Genomic DNA, 26,400 nt, shown 5'->3' on the forward strand with positions numbered 1-26,400 from the left:
AATTTACATGTCTTGCTCCAGGGGTGTGGTGATTGCTTAAAGTAGAATTCAAATTATTTGGCGCCTTTTTTCCTATGATGCGTCGCTTGTGCTAGAATTATGTTTGTCGTACTAGAACATTCCTCTGTTATAAAATGATTTCGGTAATCTGTGGAGGGAAGAATTCAACTTGTTGCATTTTAAAACGTGACCATTTTTTCCCTCCTGTCTCTCTCTCGCTCGCTGGCCAGTGCTGACTGACGTATTGATTGACACTAATTGCGTGGCCCGTCCCGACGCCATCAGCTCTGCTCCCACCTCCACTCAACCCACCGATTTTCTCCACTGATGCCACCTCGCCGGTCACCCCGTCCATCTGCATGACGTATCACGTAGCTGTCACCACGTATTCAACGGCCAAATGATACAGAGGGTGGAAGGGTGAGGGGTGGTGCTGGTCACTTAACTATAATTTTGCGACATGGTTGGGTGTGACCCTCTCACCTTGATGGCATTAATTGTGCGGTAACATAAAAAATTCAAATGCGAGCATTGTTTCCATATATCAAGGGGTGACGGGGAGGGGAGATTTTTACTTTTGACAGTTGGCCATGTAGGAGTTGTCCGATAAATGTTTTCAAGGGTTATAATATAATGGAGTAGAAACGTTTTAAAGATGGTGTAATTAATGTAATTAATTAGTGTAAATTTCAGTGAGAGAAAAATTGTTTTAGGGAAGGGTTAATAGTCGTGAGAGGAGAAAATACATTTTTGGAGGGGGATAGATCGTTGTTCAAAGGGCAGACATTTTTTAGGGAATCTTTGTTCAATATATTTTAGCCTTCATTTGAGTATAATATCCATTTAAACGGAGTATATTGGATATTCGATGGTTCAATCGGTACCCAATTGATTTGCACATAATTCTATTATTTACCATAAAAATAGATCAATTAACACAGCAAATTTTATCATTAATATGTATAGTCGACCTCTCGTGGATAACGAAAACATTTCGGATAAAATATCAGTAAAAGGGTTTACCATGGAAGATTTTCAATAATACCTCCATGTGCCATAATTTCAATAATTCAGTAGAGTTGTTGTCTTTTTTGTTTCTTCGCTCTTTGTCGACTCAGTCTACATATAGAATTTTCAAAATAACTCTGCTTCATCAATTTCTAGGTATTCTATCATTACCTCATGCAAACTATATTACCAAATTCACGGGTACAGCAAACAAACTTAACAGTAATCATATTATTGTTTAATGGCAACCGTCAGAACATGGGTAGGGGCATAATGAGTGGTCAAGACTCCTCTGATTGTCAGGAAATAAAAGCCAGTGGAGCCATCTTGCGGTCGTTTTTAAAGCATTGAAAAGATATTTTTTACCTTTGCTTCTTTGCTAATCGATTATCGATTGTCAAATGGCCGATTACAAACGACTATTGCATAATCGATTCTCCATGAAATCCGCCATGTTCGATTAGTAACCCGTGTCGCTTTTTATATAGAGGACTAGCGCCGTCGCGGTCGCGAGTAACTTGATGGCCTATTGTTGTCTTTTTCTCTTTATTTCCCTCATCGCATTCATTTCAGTCAAGCGAAAAATGGGGTTGCATTTTCGATTTGTAATTCTCTATATATCCCTAAAATATCCCATTTAAATGTACTGTATTTTCCCTTCCAATTGAGACTGCTTTTAAATTAACGACCAGTCCCATAGCCACGTCATCTGCCGTTGATTCTACGCAAGCTCGTCTTCATTCGCCTTTTCGATAATCGATTCTAATTCGACTTCTCATTCCAGATTCTTGGTGGTTCTTCTTCATACACCAGCGCCACCATGGCGCGGCGTTCGTCTCGGTATTCCATTTGCTTCTTCACTAATCGATTATCGATTGTCAAATAATCGATTATGACACTTACATCATCGATTATTTCTGTAAAATCCGCCATGTTCGATTAAATATACTTAACATAATAATATTATCTTACTCATTACCAAGTAAAGTAAGGAAGTATATAATTATTATATTTATATTATGTATAACTTATGTACTTACATAAAATATGAAATATCCTTGATTGAGGTATATTTTTACCGGATGATTCGTCTTACATTCCACATGTTAAACATTGTTCAATATATTTTGTAATACGAAACAATGGCCGCCACCCCCCGAGCACAGCATCCCCCACCATAAAGACTTCATAAATCCACTTAACCAGTGTTTCAGGTACCTTCTAACTATCTCCCCAATCTTATAGAAAGCGCATCATATACATGTGGCTAACGATCGTGCCTGTTCCATCCAACCATGATCCCTCCCCACTAGTATACCAAGACTGGCGTTAATATTCATGTCTGCTTCACCACGTACCTTCACACCTTCTTCAGTAGTAGTGGCCTCCTACCATCATCGTCATACTTTTTTCTCCACCATTTTCCATCCCGACGCCGTTAAAAGTGGCCAAGTACGAACGGTTACGATCGGACGAGTAACAGCCCTCTGGTTTCCTGACATTTACTTGGGTGACATTCCCCTACACAGTGACCAAAACTACCCTAACACTTCTTTCACCCACACTTATCTCTCATTTCACCCCTGTTCCGTCGTTAAATGTTAATTTCATTTTTATATCTCTCGTCTGTAATTTCATGCTCCTATTCTCGTCACTGAGTGTTTTTGTTTTTTTTTCTAAAGTTATTGTTTGTATCGTCGTATAGTGGACGAGATTTTTTGTGCCCAAATATCCTGCTCATTTATTATTATTAATTGCATAAAGGGAATTCATATGAGATCTTTTCTGAAAATTTTCCACATACGAGTGTACAACAAATGTTTTCTTTTCATGTTATTTTCCATGAACTACATATTCACAGAACATTAATTGTTTTTGAAAGCGATTTTTTAAAATGTAATTAAGAACGAATGCGCGTGTGTCTGGTAATGTAACGTCAGGTATCATTGAAATTAGTGAAGTAATTGATTAATAAGAATTAATTATCGTAAATACGAAATATCTATGACAATTGAAACAATCAATTGTTCTTAACAAGTATATGATAAATTGTTTAGGTAAAAAATCAATGTTACGACTGAAAGGAGATGTTTTGAACAACTTCTCAAAGTTAAAGTATAAAATTAAGAAATATATATCTTGCATATGATATATTAAACATTATGTTGTGTAGTATATATTTATTTGTTTATATTTCTATATTAATAAGGGAGTAGAAATAAATTAAATTTTAAACTAATTGAGTTTTTTTTATAATTCTAATGTGACTCTGCAGTCTACTCTGTTAGAAACAATTAATTTTATCACTAGAATTTGATTTTGAAAAATTAGCAGTAGTGTGAAAATTTTCAAACGAAAGTAATTCTATAATTAAAATCGGTTGAAACATCATAAACTCAGAGTAATTTGACACTTGCAGATTTTTTATTGGATTGATGAGGATCTTTCGCATAAATTTTGTGGTTACTTTGAAAATTGTTTTCAAAAATATCTCTGAAATGGCAATGGCCCAGACGATTTAGAATGATGTGACACGTAAAGATTTCATGGGGGTGAAAAAAAATTAAGTTAATGAAAAATACAATTAAGGATTTTACGGCACTGAGATCTTGTAAATGACGGGGAAAGAAGTGTCAATGACAACGTTGAGTCTCGTATTTTACGTCCCAACCGAATGTAATTTACACTTTCAAACACGTAATTTACATCTGTATATTTCGCCTTTGACGATTATAGTTGTTTCTGTGTGCAGTAAAAAAACGGAAATGTAAATTAAATGATTTACACCCGATCAGCAGGTCTCTATTTCGTGATCCAATTTAATTAAACACATTAAAAAATATTATAGTCTAATTCTACAATACGTACACACCCATAAATTTGTAGAATTCTGATATACATGTCTCATCTATAACCCTAATGACTCACACCCAACAATCTAATAAAAATTGCGGAACGATATGAAACCTCCTCGAATGCTAGTGACACGATCCAATAAAAAAGAAGTATAACTCATGGAATTTTATGATGAAGGACAATAGTCTCTTTGATCAATTCAGATTGTCTCCCCCGATGGAAAAAGGGGGGGGAAAAATGATTGAGGAATTTATTTTGTTCGTGAAGTATTTCCAATAGCTCTCAGTTCGTTCGTCACGTACGATATCCTTGAAAAAGTCGACGGATTTTCGGTTGAATTCTTCATATGTGGTGGATGTTTGGAGTTTTCCAAGTATGCCAGTGGTGAAATTCACATTTACCGGAGGCAACACCAGCAAACACACCGTTTGGACGGATCTCAGGGCCATACGTTTGCATTCCACCCACATCCTTTTCTTTTTATCTCAATTTTATCGTATTTTTTCTTTCTTGCTACTGCTTTCTCTCTATTTTTTTGGTTTTTCGGGATAGTATAAACCGACTGCCCTCGTCCCAAAGGGTCTTCCATTTACCTACATATATCTAGCCCCAATGCTACCTTTCATTTCTCTCGATTTTTTTTTCCGTTTCTTTTCTGATCAAACTGCGATTTCGTGTCCAGTGTTCTTCGCAGTGAATCATTTTTCACGGCAGAGCCGTTCAACATCTGTATCCAGCAGATGAACCAATTCTGTTGGTGACGTGATTGAGGGAATGCCTTGGATTAGACGAGGCGTGGAGAAAGAAATTGAAGATGTGAAAGGATACGAGATTTTGTTCCGGATTGCAGGGGAGAATGTCACATTATTTATTATGTTTATATTTATGTTAGATGATGATTTTTTTTCAAGGCAACTGCACGAAATTTCGAGTGGAATTCCTGTGTAAAAATTCAATTAAAACAAGAAAAAGTTTTGTCTAAATGTATTGTCATCATACAGAAGTTTTGTTTGGCATTCTTCTTATTTCTATTTTTTTTTAGGACAAAACACTACACAAAGCCCTTTTCCTTGGCGCATTTTTTACAAAAACTTCTTTTTGTTTTTTTGTCAGCAGATAATAGTTTTCTTCGAGATTAAAAAAAAAGTTTTTACATTTCATAAACTTTGTTTCTTACAATGGAATTTAGAAATGAGTTGATTTTCCATTCGACTTCTTTGAATGTTTGCGACTCATTGAAATCGACTGTTGGTAACACTTTAATGGGGTACGTCATTTGAGGCTCCCATTTGGGTGGGTCAGTGCTGCCAATGCCACGAATTGCTTTTGACAATTTTATAACGTGCGATAACGTTATAACGTGCGCGTATTTTCGTCACTATCGATCCGAAAAATATGAAATATGTACCATTGACAAGGGTAGAGGCGATTTATACAGTGGAACTAAGAGCAATATTCTAATCTATTGTCCCCCTTGGAGATAATTAGTAAAAATAATTCCGAGGGAGTGGAAGGGGTAGGTCAATTGTGTAGAGATATCCGGTAGCGCTCGTTCTGCAGTGATTAGGTTAGGGGTAGACATTTAAAGTCAAAAGTTTTTCTTCGCTGATGCCCTATCAGGCATCTCAATTTCACTTGAAACTTCTCATTAATATTCTGCGATCCATTGTTTTTTCATCTCAACAGTTCGTGGTAGTCTTTCATCAACAAAAGCATGAACAAGTTGATGTTGAAGTTTCACGGGAAGAAAATAACGTAATTAATCAACGATCATCATATATGCTCCTGTTGAGAAAATGAATGAAATCTTGCAGAAAACTAAAAACAGTCGTTTTTATTAAACAAATTGGCCAAGGAAACGTTTTGTCGAGTTGTTCCTAGAAGGAAGGAATAAGTCTTGCCCTTTTTACGCACGGTTACTATAAAATTGATGAGAAAAGCAAAGAAATAGATTAAACATCAAAGCCAATCCAAGTATCGTTCAGCGGATTATGAAATGTGCTATCAGATTGTTATGGTGGATATAATTCTGAATTAAGGGGTTTGAAAAAATATTCTTCAAAAACTAGAAAATTAGTAGACAGCATCAGCGTTCCGAGCACGGAGTTTTCCAACTCATTATCTCATAACAATCTGAATTGCTGCCTCTTGATCCTTGATTTCCAGGTTCCTCTGAAGTTTCCGGAAGTTCCTGTAAAACTTCTGTAATGCGAAGAATTTTAGAGTAATCTCCGTAAAATTCAAATGAATTTAGCATTGAATATTCATTTTAGTTATAAAATCACCGAAATTGTCGAATTAAAATGTTAATGAAGTTTAAAATAACTTGGGTTTTTTCCTTTTAAATCAAATGCAGTCCTTTCCGGACGACTCAATTGTGATACCCCAAGACCTTGAAAAATCTCGAATAATTCCAAGATTGGTTTACTGGACTGAATTACATAGAAAAATTTGAGGGAAACTTTACAACTACTAAAGCGTAAATAGGTAGAAGATCCAACGATAACCCGTTTCTCATGTCATTCTACGTAAGTAGCGCTACCGCAGCCGCAGCGTTAATCTCTGTTTTGCCGTTACCCGACCTCATGTATAATCAGGTACTGATCCGAGGACTGGATCAGAACTTGATCAGGCATGTAACGCCCTCACTCGTTCCGGGCCTGATCAAGCCGATCTGATCCGAACTTGATCAATATGACCTAATCTGAATTTGATCAGGCCCAACTGATCAGAATTTGAAGCGGCTAGATAGCCGGAACTTGACCAGAAATTAATTATTACGGTTAACATCGCACAATTGGAAGTTGGGGTCATCTCAACCTAGCTTAATCGATTCTTCTAATTCATAGAATATATCAAAAATATTTAAATTATAATTCCTTTCGGCTAATTGTCCAGATAGTGAATAGGTATCAACTTCACTAACATTTTTTATATTTACTGAATCTTCTTCGTGTACTTCAGTATTGTGAGATTGACATCCATTATTTTTTTCCTCTTCTTTCCGACGTCGATATCTTTCCACTCGTAATCTCGTAAGTTTCGAAATCCCAACGTCTTTTTGGGGATCTTGGCTCATTTTGAAAGATCAATTTATTGTAATTAAAATGACACAATATTCAGACACAATGTGAATGATAACTAAAGGCGGGACCTTTAGGATATTTTAAGGAGACAGTATAGCCGACTGACTCCCTCCACAGTTGTTCCATGAATCACATCTGGTCTTCGTCAGATGTAACAATGATGGAAACATTGGAGTGGGGGTAAGTCGAGTGTTTATTCTTTGTTAGCTAGGCGCTGAAATTTCAGGTCAGAATGAGCTCATCAGAATCTGATCGGCATTATTTCAAACAGACGGACCTCAGTGAACGATCAGACCAACGTCATCAGAACTTGATCAAAATTCTTGCAGGTGGACAACCCAATTTGATGCCAGGTTGACCTAACCAGAATCTGATCCGAATAAATGTACGCAGACGGACCTTTAGGCCAATATTAACCCTTCCCGATCTGAACTTGATCAAAGTGAGTGTAGGTGGATAACTAAATTTGAGACCAGACTGACCTGATCAAAATCTGATCCGAAGTATTGTAGGAGGACGGACCTCAGTATAAAATCAGGCCCATCTCATCCGAACTTGATCAAGGCGATCACAGCTGAACGGACCTCAGGTTCAGATCAAGCTCACCATATCAGAACCTGATCAGAGTAATTCCGATCAGATGGAACAAATCAGAACCTGATCAGTTTTTCATCAAGTCTCGCCTGTTCAGTTGAACCTCGCCACCACCTGATCAAGTTCTGATCAAACCTCAGGCGCGCCTGACATAATTTCCACTCGGGCACATGACTGATAATGAAATCATTAATTATATCCATGAATCCACCATGTTCGTGACCCACCCTTTCCGCATATTTACCAAAATCTACTCATTTAGCCAAGAGCAATACAACTTATTTAATAACTCTTCCACGAAATTTGCCAAATTTCTGAAAAACGATAAGTTAAGTACTAAAATAGTCTCCAAAGGAAGAAAATAATTCTCAAAATATTTTAGTATCCTATAAATTTCTCATTCCATACGTTCGAAATTTTCAGGCCTGACCCTGAACATTAAGCAGACAAAAAAATATTGCTTTCCTGCCTCGACCTTCAAAAGTCCTCAAGAATCAAGACAACTTACGCCCAAGAAATTGATCAACCAATATGACCCAAATATATCTAATTTTACTACTGACTTCTCGCACGAAGAAAAAAACATATTTCTGCCGAATATCCATTTCCTTCAAAGAAATATTTATTTTTTCAAAATTGTATTTCTCCGGTCTAATCACTGCGAACGTTGACGGAGTTACACGGAGAGAAAAATTCTTCATAAATTACGTGTTTCTTCCGTAATCTGCCAGTTAACGCAGTATTCCGTAAAAATTACGGAACAGCAACACATTTTTTCACTGAACGTTACATACTTTTTCTGGTACGTTTTGGACTTTTTCCTGAGACTTCATTGAAAAAGTGGGTGACTGTTTCGTAATTTTTACCGAATACTTTTTTGACTGGCAGATACCGAAGTGACACGTAATTTTTACAGAATTTTTCTCTTCGTGTAGGTTTAAATTACGTTCATATTACTGTAGACGATGAGTATTTTCTACGTTACCCTGAATGACCTCAATTAATAATTATTTACTCCCTCTAAATTTATGATTTTCTTGAGGGCAGAATTTCGATGCAGTATTTTATGCTCATAATTATTGCAGGATCTCACTCGAAGTTATAAATAACATGATTATATTTTAGAACAATAGGATTGACACATTTTAAATTTAACCAGAATTGTCAGAGAATTACTCGACTTTAGAAGCGAACGATGGAAAAAATAAATATTTCCCAGAAGTAAATGGATATTTAACAAAGTAATTTTTTTCTCAGTACGCGGTTTGCGAAGTTTTCCCTATACTATTGCGGTCGCACACATGAAATTTTTAATAAAACTCTAGCCGTCAACCCTCCCAAGGTCAAATATAAACTCTCAACTTATTTACATAACCGCAACATTGCTTTTCTTTGTTCTTCGTTAGTTCCAGACGTTGCACAAAATTATTGCCCTCTCGTGATATTATCCAACTGTAATATACATATTGCAGAATAAAGGTTACTCTGTTTACATTTTTCCATTTATTTTCATCTCTATTCCCTCTATGTATCTACCGTTTGATCTTTTTACCACAGTCAACTCGAGGAAAAAGTAAACGGGTAACCGCACAAGTATCGCCTTCAAAGGTTCTCCCACCTATGGAAAGAGGCGACATTTACTCATACATATACATACACTATACATATACACTGTATATGCTCAGAGTGTCCTAGCCCCAAGGCAAAGAGGGGCAACGTTATTAAGTTTACAAATGGTACCAAGCTCGACGCTCGAGGAGAGGTCCTCTCCCTTCTCCTTCTCTCACTGTCTCACTCTTTCTATCCTCCCCTGTCCTCTGCACCAGCTCGACGCTTCGATGCTTGTTAATAAAGTTACGATTTAAGGGTAAATTGCATGAAATTGCGTCAGTTAATGCTGCATATATCCCTATTGGAGCCCCATGAACTTACTTGGAAGAGAATGTTTTGAATCTTTTATATCGAGGATGGATAGACTGATATAATGACCGTTAATTTGGTCTCCTGTTGTAAAGGGACGTGGGGGAATGCCTGTGTGTAAGGTTTCCTCTTTGTGGATGGTCTAATTACTGGGTATTTAGGCGTTTTCAAAGCTCACTGGACAACGGGGACCCTCACTGTTTACCCGAAAATTAATGAGTACGTTTTACGGTAGTTGGTGATGTTTAAGTTTCTTGTCGGGGGAAAGTTTTTTCATAGATTGCCGTGATGCGTTTGGGAGGGAATTTCTGGGGTTCCCCGTTGCTTAACTGTACCGACTGATGGATAGTGATGATAAAGCTCATCCTGGTATGTGCAACAGGAGTTTTGTGCCGTGCAGTCAATATTCATGGTAAAGGGCACCAAATATTCCAAAATTAGTGTCTTAGGTTGATTTTATCGGAAAGGAGATGTGTCAGAGTTGAAGATATGCAGGATAGAGTCAAGGTAGCAATGATTGGACATTATATCAAAACGAGACCGAACGTGCGCTGCAGCGCGCGGAAAATGAAGGATGAGTTTTGTTTCTGTCATATAAATCAATTTGATTCACCTTTGATTCGTCCGAAAGCATTTCACATCAACACTTGAATCATAGTGAGTGAGTGATCAACACTTGAATATCTCTTTCACGGTGAATCATAACGATCTTTACATTATGTTTTAAAATTAGCGCCTAAAATTTAAACGACCAATAGGATACTGGCTACATCTTTGCGAGATTTCGATTCGATTCGAGATTTTCGATACGATATGTGGCTCTCCTTTTTAGAATAGGAAAACAAGATACACGTTTCCAAAAGCTTACATGATAGTAATTCTCTGGTATTTAAATATAAGCACTGTTGGATTTTTCATAAAATAAATAATGAACAAAAGTCAATCTTATTCTCTTCTGAGTGTTGAAAGATACTTTCATGGGTTCAAATTCTGAGAAGTGCGAGGTATGATATTTAGGCTTGATTTTTAGTATGTAGACAAAGTGGAATGAATAGGACTCTTTGAGAGCATGTGACTGGAAGGTCCAGGGTGTTATTTCTCTTTGTAGACCTAGTTAGTTCCTCTAAGGAATCGGTATAGAGTGGACATGTCTTCCGAGGATAATTATTTGACTTCAATCATAAAGAATAAAATAGTTTAAATTACTTCTTGAATTAGTATTTCTTATAACCCATTTTCAATAAGCACAAATTACCGTGTCATGAATTAGGTATATTTAGTGGTAACAAAAGTGTCAATAGTACTCGACCAATCAGTCAATCAATATGATTAAATGACCAACAATACACAGTACTTTTCAACTACAAGCCCAGGAGACTGATCATTTATCTGTAAGGGAATTCTCATAAGTTGGTGTCTCGGATATTCGACGTTATCTATATAATTTTCCAACAATTTATATCATATCGATTGATATCAAATTAATATGAAATGTAACATTTTTTTGAAAAATCGTAACCGCGTAAACATCGAAACGTTTTTCCATTGTCATGAAATAATATCTGTACCGGGTTGTTGATGTGGTAGTCAACTTAAAAATTGAAGCTTTCAAGTTGACCCTTCCCTGCGGTTGTAGGTCGCAGGTCCACGCCTTTGTTGGGTACTGGCTCAAATAAAACTCCAAGTCGGGTATCTTCTTGTATTCATTAAAATTGTACTGTCGATGGATATATTCTTATGTTGATTCTAACATGGTTCGATTAAATCTAAAATGTCTAGGTTTCAAAAAAGAGTCGTTTGGGTGCTAAATGTTTGTAAATGGGGGTGATAAGGAGGTGGAAGGGGAAGGGCTGAAAGTAGGTGATTGGGAGTGCAAGTTCCAAATTAGGGATTCGAGGATAAAAACGGGATAACTTCGGCTTAGCAACATGAAGTTCTGAAAATGTGCTGAGGAGTATTTTTTATTAGAGTTGGTATTGGAGTTTACATTTCGAATGTTTATCAAAAATTAATTTTCGAATGGAATGAATGGATCTTTGTATGATTGGTATTTCCTATATTCCAGTGTTTCCACTTGAGAGTAGAAAACATTTTTATGAGAAATAATTCTAGGAAGTTTGGGGGTGATGTGTATGCTCTGTTTTCTGAATGTATACAGAGGTGCATGAGTGGGGCCATTGTTGATGAGGGAGTCATCAGGTCCAGGGTGTTGTATCCCTTTAGTCTATTAGTTAGTTCGTTTAAGGAAACGAAGCAGAGCGGTTGTGCCTTTCCAGCGTATAAAATAAAAGAGATAAAACGGAATTCACACGTTTGATTATTGAACCATTATCCCATTTCCAATAGTTGGCATATAAAATGATTTGAAGGAATTTCGGAAATAGTTAAGTGATAAGCGGGAATGAGGATTTTGGATTAACTGGGAATATTCTAACAGGTGTTGGGGAGCTTATTTTATAGGTACTTAACTAAATATTGTAAATAGTGGGTATACGACACTTTGGTGCATCAACATCATCTCCAATTCTGCTACCGATGATGAGAGAGCCAAAGGTAGCGATGGGGCGGAATTAAGTAAAAGGATTAAATAAATACAATTGATGTTAATCCAAGATTACCCAATAAAAAAGAGGTTTAATTGTTTTAAAAGTTGTAGGGAAATATTCCCTGAGTGTCAGGAGTTTGAAATAAACTAAAACCAATGCTTCTTATTTTAAGAAGTATTACATTAGTCGATTATATTAAATAAACGATTGAATACAGCAACTCCGATAAATTCCGGATTTAATGGAACAAGAGATGTAAAAAGAAATAAGTTTGGCGATGTGCTCTCGTTTAAGTCGTGGAGTGAACTGTCCTCCACTTTTCGTAGTTCTAGGGACCTCAGGCCCACGTAGACCCCTTTTTTATGACTGGAAAACAGCCAACGTCACCAGCGTCCTAATGTTTTCCAGATAAAAATCCGGGGTGTCGAGTGGAGTACACACAAGGACCCCCTTGTCCTCTACTACGTCCTGTTAGTTGGTCCAACGTATTATTGTTTTGAAAAATTCCCTCACAAAGTTAAGGAAACAAACTGGGTTTCACACGGGGTAATACAAAAAAATCTGGATATTTGGTAAACAGTCGAGATCAGGAGTTGAAGCTGTCTCGAGATGTTCCCTTCCACTTCTAAATCAGAACTGCCTGAAACAAGTGTCGTTGGTTCTTAAATTTTCCACCCTAAAGGGTAGGGATGAACATATGTCCGAAAAAAATAAATTATTGAGGGGGAGTACGAAATATGTGCAGCAGATTTCGAATCCTGAGGCTCTCGTGGAGCTATTAAAAAAAAGCAAAGGAAGAAAGTCAAGCGGCCTGCTTGTTGTTGAATTTATATTTTTGAGGGATCGTGACCAATTTTTCCTTTTCTGACATAAAGACTTCTTTGACATATCTCTGTTTCTACCTTTATGACTCTACGCGACAAAAAACATTAACATTAGAATTTGAGAAACCGTCTGTTCTAGGAAGGTTGAAGAATTTATTGCTTTCAACGTATGGTTTAAGAGATAATTCTTTGTTTAAGACCGAACTATATCACTAGACTAAACTTTGAAAAGTAAATGCTGTAATTAAATAGATATAATAGAGTATTGTTATTTCTTGTTGGCTATATAATGTAGATACCACTTTTTCGAACGGTGTTACTAAATCTTTTATTAAAAAAAGGGTAAAGCGCGAAAATGGGAAACCCATGTTCGATTCCAGGTGGGTTAAAGTGGATATTTGTATCATCAAGGCGGGAAGTTTATATAGCGTTCCACATTTCTTGTGACGTCAAAGGAAATCGTTGGATAGGATTTTGGATGAGGTAGGAAGGGGAACAGGATAATTCTCCATATGATTTTTGCAAGAAAAATTACTGAAAAAATGGATAGTCCAGACCGGGATTTGAACCCGGGACCTTCCGATTATGCATCGGGTGCTCTCCCAACTTTTTCTCTGACATTTTAATTCGCTTTAAATTAGATCAATAATTTACCAGAAAATATCGAAAATTTCATCTACACGACAACAATCTTAAGGAGCGTTGTATTAACTTTTCAAAAAATAATCCTTCTACCACAAGGAAAATCCCTTTAAAAATGGATGTATGTCAAAGGATATCATATATTATATAGCATATATTATATATTATTATTTGAATCTTTAATTATAAAAAAGGGAATTTCTATTCTCTTCCGTTAGATTTTCTATGATACGTCAATAATACAAAAAATAACTCACAGTAACCAGCAGAAATGCAGAATTTACATCAATTTCCCCAGGAATTGAGGTATTTACCGAGTTTTCGTAACTAAAAAGGAAAAAAAAAATATCTTTAATTCAGCTAAATCTACACGTCGATTACTACGTATTTTGAGATCAACGTTTTCAAGCTCTTTAACAGTATTTACCAGCCATCGAAGCATTCAAATCAACTAATTTAACCTTTATTGATGTGGAGAGAGTCTCTGATGAGGCAGTTATCAGTGTAAATATGCTTTATGCATCAATTCAATTTTATGCACATAATTTCGAAAGCTTTTACTTCTTTTAATATTAATCCTCCGGTGTATTTTGGCATTTCCGGCCAAAACTTTTGAAACTCACAACCATTGCATTCCGAATCAATGAAAATGATGTATATTCCTGCTTGCAAATGGAAATAGTACACAGCATTCATCTTCTCTTGATAATTATTCATGTGATGCATTAAAAAAATTCCCAACTCTATTGTGCTCCAAGTACTGAGCACATAACTGGCATCGAAATTCTGGCTGTTTTATCTCCCAATATTCTTCCCAACAAAAGTGTTAAATCAGTAATGCATTCGTAACTTATGTAGAAATTGAATAACGGTTGTGCTTGAATAATACTAATATGTAAATGGGTAGTAGCTGATGGAAAAAGGGGGTGAAATATGGCGTTGGTGGAGACTGTGAGAGAGTAAAGAAGTGGTTTGGTAGGAGGGATGATGGGCCTGGGGGGGGGGGGAGAGGTTCAGAGAACAGATCTGAGCTGTAGGGGAGAGGTGGAAGATGGGGTGGAGGAAATGGTGGTTTCTCTGTAAAGATAGACAGAGATACACTAGCGCAGACGGGGCAATATTTATATTGTACTAGCGCTACCGGCCGCGACGTTGATGCCCTTTTGTTAGGCTTTTCCCCTTTTACCCTCATCGATTCTATTTCAGTCAAGCGAAAAATGGAGTTCCATTTGCGATTTTTAATTCTTAACATATGCCTAAAATAACGCATGTATTTTTTTTATATGTGCACGGAGAGACAAATCTGTGAATTTTTGGAGTGTGATTCCGATAAAAATTACTGTGTTGCTTTACAATCTCGGCGCAAACTACTGCTGAGCTGAGAAAAATCACTATGCCGTCTAGAAACATTTCTTTATCCACTTAGGAAAATGTCTATATCGGCTTCGTAAATAGTCAACATGTAATGAGCGACCAGGAGAAAATGGCCGCCACAACGGCTCCCATGACGGAGTCCGACGTCGGCAACAATCGGATATATTCGGCGCTCATCGTTCACCAATCACAATGAGTTATCGAAAAATTGCTGTACAGCACAGTGAAACATAAAGGAAGGCACCATAAAATAAACTGATTTAGATGGTAATCTTTAAAGGATTCTTATCAATTTTTCATTTAAACTCAAATAAAACGTGATCGACCTTGAAATTTTATAGTGCTGTTTAGTGAATTTTATGAAGCCACATATCATCAATTGCATAATATATTACAAAATTTATGGTATTGATAGAAATTTTTATGTGTCTTCTAAACACATTGCTGTATTCTAGTATTTTTCACCTCGATCCTAGTGCCCGGCGCAGTGATTTTTTGACTCGACTGAATTAAATTGCGGAGGACACTATGTGTTAGATTTTAACTTTCTGGAGTTGTAAATTCTATAAATCTGACCTACACAGAACAGTATCTGCAATTTTTGCTACACGCCAAAGTAATCTTCGTGTATTCACTTGAATTACACACACCCAACCACTTTAATATAAAATTTCAAATATATTTTAGAAATCAAAGGGTGAACTACAACACAGATATTAGAAAGAAGCGAAGAATCTCCGTTGAGATGTTCCTACTATGATGGTCGCGACAATACTGACCGCATGACAACCTATGGAACGGAAAAGTAATTTTGAGATGTCGAAAAATGATTATTGCAGTTAACAATATGGTACTTAGGGGAAAGAATCTATAAAGCAATTCCTCGCACAGAGTTTAGCATCAATAAAGGGATTAGAATGGTTCCTTAGAGTTGCAGGGCATCGAGAATGATTTCAATAAAACGATTCAAATTCTCAAAGAGAAAATGTACTGTGATGAAATTGAGTTGTTGAATCGCCAATAAGCGAGAAGTATCACTCTTTATTTACCTTATGAAAGGCGTTATATTGCTGTCTATTTCACGTATCGCGTATTTTTATTTATTTAATGATAATGACCATGAAGCAATTGTTAATCTAATGGACTAGAGACACTGTCTCATAATGATCCGCATTTATATATATGTTTATATCTATAAAACCATAACAAATTAACAACGCTAGAATTTAAATGAAATAAACATTACAGAAAGAATTTTATAGTTTTATTGGACTCTAAGCGATGCTCCTGAAATTTTTAAGTTCTTTATGAATTTATTGGGGAATTTTTTCACCTTAGAAATCTGGATTGTAACCAACAAAATGGTAATGAAAAAATATTGAATAAAAATCTATTTTGCGTGTTTGAAACGCAACAGCGATTTTTCTATCCGTGCATTGTATTTTCACTAAAATTAGCAATATGAGTTCAAACCAACAGTCATTCCTATAACTCTGCCATCTGTCGTTGATTCTATCAAAGTTTATTCCCATTTGACTTTCGAGTTCGACTTTTGGATAATCGATTCTCACTCGAGTTGCCATTCCCATTCTCGAGAGTTCTCATTCGACTTCTTATTCGAGATTCTTGGACTATCACAGTTTCTGAGTCTTGACAATCAACTACATTTTTGTAAACACGATCCGCATATTTTCAATGAAGTCTCCTGATATCTCATTTCATTCTGAAGGCTATCAAATGTTTAACATTTTCATTGCCATCTCTTCCACTGGATCGATATTATATGAGTGAGAAATAATAGAGAACTAAGAATTTAATTCCAGTGTAGAACTTTCTCTGGAGTGCAATAGAAACAGGCCCCGGGACGAAGGAATTTGCAGCCCAAAAAATTGAAAAATTGCTACATCAAAAGTTCGATGACTGTCTACAAAATATTATACTCTACACCTATGACCTCTGCTCCGCTGCAATTGTTCATCAACTACCTCTAAAAACAGTACCTGACTCGTGTTAATATTCTCGGTTTTTCGCACTTGGAGCGTAGTGTACCATTACAGGTGTTCATATAAATTCAACATGTGGTGAAGGGCCGTACAAAAAGGTATCAAGCCTGTCCAGCACTTAACAACACCGAGCAGGCTTTGCGACGGGGACGCAGGTGGTGTAATCCCCCCAAAGGTCATAATTTGGTCGGCTATCTCGTGCAAGTTACTTCGCCTAATTGCGTCCGACTCAATTTTATCGTTGATTTCAATTTGTTTTGATGTTTAATGATGAAATATTTTAGTTTCACTTGAAACTTTTATGAAGGAATTAGACATGTCTATTATCCATCAACGTGTTCACTATTTCCGTTGAAATTGAATATTAAGTCCTTTTCTTATGAATGATATAGAAGAATTTAGCTGCTGCTAATGAGATTTTTTTAAATTTACAAATATTCAAATATATTGGCTACTCGCCACCGGTAAAATGCTCTTCTACTCTTTTAATGAGATGTTCGAGTTTATATTATGATGTTATTTCCCTTTTGATTGTTATTTCCAAATATTTTACCACAACTTATTTCCTATGTAGCTAGATCTTTTGCTCGCTCTGCTGGGTGCCCCCTCCCAAGCTCTCTCCCCCCCCCCCCCTACCCACTTACTTGGCTCTCTTCGCTCTATTCGTTTTCCTTCCCCTCCAACTGAAAGGAAAATTTATGAATTGTTTATTATTTCAGGGAATAACTTTCATTAATAGACAATTCAATTATCTATTGAAATGTCAATTTTTTGTGAATATTAAATGATAAAATATTTACCACGGAAGTTCATCTTTATATCACTTCTTAATTGATATACTCGGATTTTTCATCGATTACCAGAGAATTAATAGTTAAAGTCAATTTCCCTGTCATTCAACAAGAAGATGACAGTCATCGATATGTTATTTAATTTCGAAGCATAGGGTAATCACCGGGAAACGTATCCGATTAATGACTGAATCAACTAATTTCTTATTATTGAAGTGACGAATAATTAAAAGCGTTGAATTCTTGATTAATATTTCAATGTTTTATTCAAATAAATTTTTGCAATATTTGATCTGTTAACAACCCAGTTTTTTCAGATTAATTAATCAGTCAAAAATCAACAATAATTTTACCGAGTTGATGTTAACTACACAATCAATCACTTTTCACGAGTGGATAGTCGTTGATTACTGGGAAAATCATTAACGATGACCACTAATTTTGGAAATATCATTTTCCTATTACAGCGCATTATTTGCTTGGTTCAATTGAATATTGAGTAGCGGCCCTCATGATTATTGGCTAAATGCATACTATTAGCTTTAGAAAAGTGATGATTACATGGCATTTTTATATGTTCAGCTATTTTAATGAAAATTATTTGTGAAATAGTCATTCATCAGGTCATCTAATGATAAGTTATTGATCAGGCAAGAGGGTAGTGATTATACCTCCCCGTTATTTAATAATTCAGAAAATGGAATTGTTTAATTATTGACAAAGCAGCATAAAAAGCAATACTAAAAATTCCCCCCACTAAGCGGGAGGAAAAACGTCACTTTGCGCCCGCCGGAAAGGAAACGACAAATATAATAATTTTCGGAAATGATAATTTCTATTTGTTGATCAATGATTGACATCTAGCCATTCTAATATCGTTTAGCTATTCTCTAATGGATTTTTTCCTGTAATTCCACTTTGATACATTTCTCATGTGAAGATATGATCGCGTTATCTATTAAAGTTGCTATCCGCTAAAATATTTACTTAACAGTCTTTGTTCAATTTTTCCTGGTGATTAAAGAAAGTCGCTGAACGACGATCACTTTCTATTTGATACTGTCCGTCTGGAACTTGAGACAGAATTTTTAAAAATTTGAATCACTTTTCACGTCTGCAACCGAAGCACCACGGATTACAAATTTGTCAAAATACATGACTAAATAGTTTTCCAAATAAACATTGATTGGGGTAGAAAGCGCATCATTAAATACAGCACCAAAAAAAATCGATTGATTATTTTGTCCTCCAGGAATAATTGTACACGAAAAGAAATTTTAGTTGACGAATGTTAGTTTTATTGCAAAAATTTGTCTCCGATGTCTCATTTTTCCAACAAAACTTGACTTAAAAAGTAATTAATTGTCATTTCGTCCCACGTCTCGAAACTACCTAAATTTACATAAATTAACCATACATTAATGATAGATCATAGATTAATTAGATATTAATCATAAATTAATCATAGATTAATCATTAATGATAAGTTCAGAATAGTTACAACGCAAATTAAGAATTTTCACACTCGTCAAAAGATCTTTACCGCACTTGTGGTGTAATGTACAATATCACGCCGTCAGGAAAAGCAACGTTTTTCCTCTGTATCCACCCTCGTATTTTCTTGTCTTTCCAACCCTCCCCACAAAAACACCCCTATATATGGATACGGCCAGATATATTTGGGTATATGCACGTCTGCCTCTAGGAATCAATGACTCGATTGGCTATTGCTGGTTTTTATGGGCCAGAGTGAAGTCATCCCTCGTTTGGTCAATACACAAGGGTGAATACAGGAACTAAAATCGGAGATCCTAGAGAGAAGAGTCGTTGAAACAAGAGAAGGACAATATATATGACTCCTACGATAATGTCTATCACATGGGTATCATATCCCTAGCACCCCACTATTTATGCAAATTGAAATGTCTCTGAGGTACGTTGGCATCGAGTGAAATTCGATAAGAAAACTTGATATTGGTGAAGGACAAGCCGCGAAGTGAAGTTTCTCGTTGAAGCAATTTCCTTCCTGTCATCACTCACTAAGCGATTCATAATCCCTCAAGTTTTTTCGGCTCACCCACTCCATCTTTGACGCCCGTACTCTTGCGATCCTTGTGAAAAATCTCAACACTTAATCCATGGTTAGTATTACGCGAAACGTGCAGCGCCTGCTGATTTCTTTTCTTTCGGTGCTTCTGGGGATAAAACAACTCTGGAAAAAATTCTAGTGCTCAGCTACAGAAATGAGATACAAACTGTGAGCAACAAATTTCCATATTTTAATCCGAACAAAAATGAAATTTATTCTAGATTTATTCTAAATTACCACGAAAACTTTTACCATAAGTTCGTCCATTTATTCAAGGCAGCACGAGAAAAATTCTGAAGCTGGAATTAGAATATTTCCAGTCGGTCGATCTTAGGGAAAATTGAGAAGACATTTGTGGGAAATAGTTCGTTAATTTTAAGAACCATTGAAACAATTTTTTGTGCTCGTACGAGAATTGTCGCCGTCCTTTGTATCTTCGTGCGTGTCCGCCAGACTTGGACGAGGTTCGGCGCGCCGAAGTCAGCCGAACAATTGCGTTCGGAAGTTACGAAGTGGCATCTGCATATCGAGTTTGGGTAACGTTGGTTATCTGTTCTGCCTGATTATTTATGATAGAATGCCGATATGAGAGATCATTGTCTTCGTTTATTGATCTTATCGATGGCGGTGGGGTATTTGTTGGGGAAATAAATGACCGATGAACTTGTACTTTGTACTCTGTGTATTTTCTCATTGTTTTTATCTCTGAAAATCTTACTTGTAACGTTAACTCTACCTTTAACAGACTTTTAACTTCTCATTTCTTCTATTTTAACTGGAATATGCCTGTGGTTCCGTGTTGCGTGATTACTCATCGACAAAATGATTATGTAGCCGCGTCATCTGTCGGAATTCTCTAAAATTCTAGACACTTCGTGATAATTTAACGGGTGTCTAGCGCATTCACGACAACTCCTGGTATTTTTATCCAGTGAAATTGAATTTTTCGGTGCCAGCGAGAATTGAGAATTTTTCTCAAGACTAGAATTAAATTTCCACGGCAGAGTACTTCCCGTTTCCTTTCATCCTTTCTCGTTCTCGAATACCGGTTCTTTCCTGCTTCTCGACCTATCGGCCTCTCTCTGCTCATTCCCTTCCCATTCTTTTGTTGCTCAAGGCTTTTGTTTAAAAAGATCCAGACACATGGTTCCTTAAAATTTATAAAACATTATTGCGCCGAATTTCGTCATGGATTGGAGAATCAATGGTGGGGAGTTAGAAATCTGATCGGCTGATAAGTCGATGCTCTGGTTGAAATAATCTGAAGTCGATTACAATGTCATTCATCTGTTAAAGAGTAAATTGATAGAAAGAATTTTTAATCAACTGAGTTTTTAGATCAATTTTTTACAACGTAAGATAGCTAGAAAACTAGAAATGTTGGGAAAAATTTTAACCAAACAATAACAATAATTAAAATCGGTAAATGGTGCCTGAAACCAACGCTGACCTCTTTGCAGGAAATTTTCGCAAGAAAAGTCTATGACTACTACTATTCCTTTCAGTCTCTTTCTGCACAGATGAATTAATTTTCCGCCTTGGGCTCTCTCATCACTTTCTTTTTTCGTGTTTCTACCTCCGTGGCCCTACTATCCAAATTCTCCGCCTCCCGCAATCTTTCATGGCCACTCCATATTTGCTCTCCATCACCCTCACCCTTCTTTCTCAATCTGTGATTTCTCGTTGTTCTCTTCTTCCACGTTTTCTATACTGGCATGAGTCTACCATCCCCTCATTTCCAGATTATTTCTTTTCACAGAATTTGTAACAATACCCTCGCTACTTCCTTTCGAGTTGCCGCTTCACTGTAGTTTTTCATAGGCATTCATGCTCGATCCATTTTGTCTAGTCTTCATTCTTCAAAGTTAACGATTTTCTGACGTTCCTCTGAACTTCTGATCTTTCTCTACCCAACCGGTATTTGCTACTGGGACATAGCATTCAGCTTTTTCAATACAAAGAATTTTTCTAGAGTTTTTCATCTGTTCGGCGTGAATTTTTTCTTTTCCTCTCCGTCTTGACATTTCGCAGCAACATGATCTTACTGCCAAACACGTTCCATCTCGTGATCCCACCAATTATCCTAACCTTCATCTTCGGGTTGTCTTTTTTTCTGTCGTGTCATTGGATTCCTGTGATTTTTCCGCTAAATTTATTTTTGTCCACGTCTATCGCCCTTATCTAGCTCGTTGATCTTATCCACTTGTCATCAATTATTCACTCCTCTTCACCAAAAACCCAACAATGTTTTGCGAGTCTGCCCCAACCCTAATTCTTGTCAACATTTCCTAGAGCCGATCTCCACTCAATACTATTTTCTCTATTATTAAAATTGCTCTGACTCAGCTGATTAAAATTACGGTTTATTCATTCGTTCCTTATCTGAGAAAATGTCCAATTTTCGGCGTTGGACCACTTGAATCCCATCATCGGCTCATGAGCCGCTGAATTTTTTTAACCTCTCATTTTCTATTGTCTGTCTTTGCAGTTTTTCATCTGTTCGACGTGAATTTTTCCTTCTTCTCGCCGTCTTGACTTTTAGCAGCAATATGTTCTCACCGCCAAACACGTTCCCTCTCGTGGTCTCACCAATTATCCTAACCTCAATCTTCGGGTTGTCTTTTTTCTGTTGCATCATTAAATTCCCGTGGTTTTTCCGCTAAATTTATTTTTGTCCACGTCTATCGCCCTTATCTGCCTCGTTGATCTTATCCACTTGTCATCAATTATTCACTCCTGTTCACCAAAAACCCAACAATGTTCTGTCAATATGCCCCAAACCTAATTCGTGTAGTCATTTCCTTGAGTCGACTTCCACTTAAGACTATTTTTTTATATCATCAGAATGCTTCTAATTCGGTTGATTAAAAATACTATCCATTCATTCGTTCCCTATCTGAGCATGTGCCCAATTTTCAGCGCTGGATCAGTTGAACCCCATCATCGGCTCATTGACAAAGCAGAAAGGTTCTCCCCATCATAGACTCATCAATCAATCAGATTTGTAACTTCCACCCAATAGGGGGGAAATCAGTCAGTGAAAAAATACTTATTAACAAAGTCATCTATCAGAATTCAAAGAGAACAGATAACTCAACAATTTCTTACCAAATCTGATTCCACATTTTTTTAATCAGTAAATTGAGTTTTTTTATTACTCCGAGAACGCACGTCTTCTCCAAAACTGAGTCTTAAATTTCCAAAGCAAAATTGAGCTTTCCAATACACATTTACTGAGGTTTTCCAATGAGCGGCTTTGGATGGTTTGAGTCTAGAGATTCCAGAGTGCTCTTCTCCGTCTCTTCTCTTTCTTTCTTTTCCTCCTTTTTTTGTTCTCGACTTTTTGTTCCCTTCATTTCGCTTTTCTTCTGCTACTCGAGATGAAATGGCTCTGGCGAATTGGATGCACTAAATTTATAGAAGGTTACTCTGCAAAAATTCACCAGCGGCTGAAGATTCAATGGTGAATAGTTGCCAATTTGATTGATCGATGACTCGATATTGAGGCCTCCTGATTGCCTCATAAATTAATGGTGCAGTTGAAATGATCTAATAGCGAAGACAGTGTCATCTCTCACAGGAAGCCAATGAATTGAAAGCATATTCGATCGACACTGTCCATTAGCATTTCGACCCTGAACGTATGATTCGTTTTTGTTCGATATAAAATTTTCAAATATTATTTTACAATTTACTGCGGTTTAATTATAAATTCGAGCTGCACTTCGAGGTTATTCGATATAATGATCGAGTATTTTCGATTTTCTAGTAGATGTTCTAGTTAATTCTGGATTCCTCATTGAAGTGTGTGTGTATCACAACCTAATTGGGTGTCGCGACAATGAGATACCATCCGCCCGCCATTTTCTAATGTATACCCTACCCCCTGCCAGTGTGGTCATCTACATATAACGTTCTTAATTCAGTGATGATGTTATTTTACAGTAGGATAATGTGACTCTTTGTAATCATGGGAGGCAGATAATAAAAGAACAAGCAGGTAATAGTAATTAGCAAACTGTAAATGAGTCATCGAAATGTATGGGTATACTTTCCTTGCTATTAATTAATTAATTGCGAGCTTCTGAATGCTTTTTAAAAGATGTATTTTGCTATTAATTTATATTTATTAAGAATTGATTGAGATCTAAGTAAGAAAATTAACAAAATCATCTAATGATTTGATTAAACAATCTTTATTCATTTATTTCGATCTTTCTCCCCTATTTTATTGAATGGATAATGATAGATGACATCACTGCTAAAATTTTAAGATAAAAAAAAGCTAATTCGATACAGTCAGTTATGAGAGGTTCTGAGATGATAATTTTACACTAATAATTGAATATCTACGGAACTAATCGTTTAGTTACTCCCATTTTTAATACGGTCCACTGTAGTGATAAAAGAAAGATGTTGTCCGAATTTTAGTTTCACAGCTCAATTTTCACACCAGTGATAGTTGACGAGTGTTTATGTATATTTGATAAACCTTCTTTGATTTGATGAGCCCTTCATCTATTATCGATGAATATTCATTGAGGCATCTTTAATTCTATTATCAATAATTAATCAATCTCTGTCGGAATGAATAAATCGTTCTGTCAGTACCTGATGCATGAAATGAGTCGACTAATAATTTTGTGTACTTTGCAAGTACATATTCGGTAACAATTACCGCCCGATTTATTTCGATGAATATGCAATAACTCGACTTAATGGTGTGCTAACTATTACCGAAGATTTGTTCTATTTCAACACTGCTCTTTGGTAAGACTTACCGAACCACGTTAATAAGAACCGAATTCTTCTATCACTGTCGTAGTTCATTATTTTATCAACTAACAAAAGGAATGGTAAATATATAATTAAAGAAAAAAAATCAAATTTTGTCCCGAAAAGAGGTTTTGAATTGTAAAACAATTTCTTGTTTATCAGTGACGAATATTTTGAGAAAAAACAAAAAATTTCTAAGTGCTAAATAAAAAATTTTTGCTTGTTGACACATTGCACTTCAACTCTTGTAAAATCTTGCAGTTTTTCCATAATTTCTCCACAAAAATTCTCCGAGTTTTATTTTTTCAATCCTTCGAAAGGCTAAAAACTCACCGATGTCCTTCATTGCCATCATATCCGTCAATTTAATATGTATTATTTCTTTGTGCCCGAAGATATAACAAACGGTTATTTGCAAAAGGTGTAATAGTTCACTTGAAATTTCTAAAGGAATTTTCCTAACAATGTAGTGTTTCCTGAAAAACTTTTCCCAAGCTCTTGTTGAACTAAATCTGACCTCCTGTACTAACAACCGGAGTTGTTTTCTTGATTTTTTTTTGTACTTTTTATCGCATGATTTCCGCTCCCGCAGGTATCTTGTTTTACGAGTGGTTTATATTTTCCACCACCTAATGAAAATAAGCCAAGTTGAGAGGGGAAGGGGTTGAGAAAGGCAAGAGAGAAAGAAAAAAAACGGAGAATGGAGAAACATTTGGAAGGTGGATTGGCGTGGAAAGAGTCTGGTCTACATCCCTACTTTCTTTTCATGCTTATACAGCGCATCTTCTCCTCAGCCAGTGGAGCCACATACAACAAAAGTTAGGAGGAAAAGTGTATCGTCGAGTCTCGGTGGAATCGTTTAGATAATTTGTTCTCAGGAAAAATGGTGGTAACGTTGTATAAAATTTTCAAAGATACCCGGGGATAATGTGATTCTATAGTAGTGTAGTCATTCCGTTGGTGGATGTGGAGATAGAAAGAAATGTTGGAAGATATATTTTTCGAAGAAACATTCAGTGACTATATCTTCCATTATGTAACTCCAATTGCCTTTGGTTCCCTTTTCTTTTGCTCGTTAATTGTTTCTTTTCATCCAATACGTCTTCGGAAGATTAGTTCAGGGATTAGTTTGCCTTTACTTTTTCTGATTGTGGCATTCGGAAGCTCCCACTAATGTTGTGCGTCCGTGAATTGGTGCATGGAAATGTGTAAGGTCGTATAAAGCAGTCAACCATTGGCCCAAAATTGACATCAAGTTGACCAATAACGCGAATGGAATTTGGGATCCAAGGCCCTGAGTTAGGAGCACACATTGATCTGATTGTACTCAGGCCTCATGTCATCAGAAATTGGTCAGGTTTTGATGGAGTGAATTTGGTCGAAAACAATGTCATCAGCATTGAGGAGATCCTGATCAGACTCTGATGGAATGGACGTGCTATCAGTCTAAGGTCAAGCTGCTTGAAATGCTCTCATACCTTTACGCAGAAGTCAGATATTTTGAAAGTTGTATGATCTAAATCTGATCATACTCGCCTGACTACACTTTTCAAATGATATGTTTTGACATTGTCATGGCAACGAGTAGTATGACATTGTGGCACAGTTTCTATTCAATTTAATTACTTTTCATTCTTTCTGTTCAAATTGATGGTCATGGAAAATGTATTTAGAAATGAGGAGTTGACTTATTACGATTAAATTCTTCTCTGGAAATGTTGAAAATATACAAAATGACCTTTATGAATATGTTTATTGATAATATCTGATCGTAGTAATGCAAACGAGGGATAAACGCTGTGAAATATACGCAGTCTATTCCTTTTTCACCACTCCCCTGACTCTAATTTGATTGGAATCTAATGTAGGATTGATTCATAGATCAGCTATT

General features: G+C 36.3%; 1 protein-coding gene and 1 long non-coding RNA gene across 2 annotated transcripts in view; one reads left to right on the forward strand and one right to left on the reverse strand.

Moving 5' to 3' along the window:
- Positions 1 to 26,400, forward strand: part of LOC135159777 (protein timeless homolog) — a 328,531-nt gene that overhangs the window by 53,087 nt on the left and 249,044 nt on the right. The window lies entirely within an intron of this gene.
- Positions 1 to 26,400, reverse strand: part of LOC135159779 (uncharacterized) — an 83,293-nt gene that overhangs the window by 35,401 nt on the left and 21,492 nt on the right. The window lies entirely within an intron of this gene.

The sequence above is a fragment of the Diachasmimorpha longicaudata genome, chromosome 2 (assembly GCF_034640455.1).
Source record: "Diachasmimorpha longicaudata isolate KC_UGA_2023 chromosome 2, iyDiaLong2, whole genome shotgun sequence".
Classification (NCBI taxonomy): domain Eukaryota; kingdom Metazoa; phylum Arthropoda; class Insecta; order Hymenoptera; family Braconidae; genus Diachasmimorpha; species Diachasmimorpha longicaudata.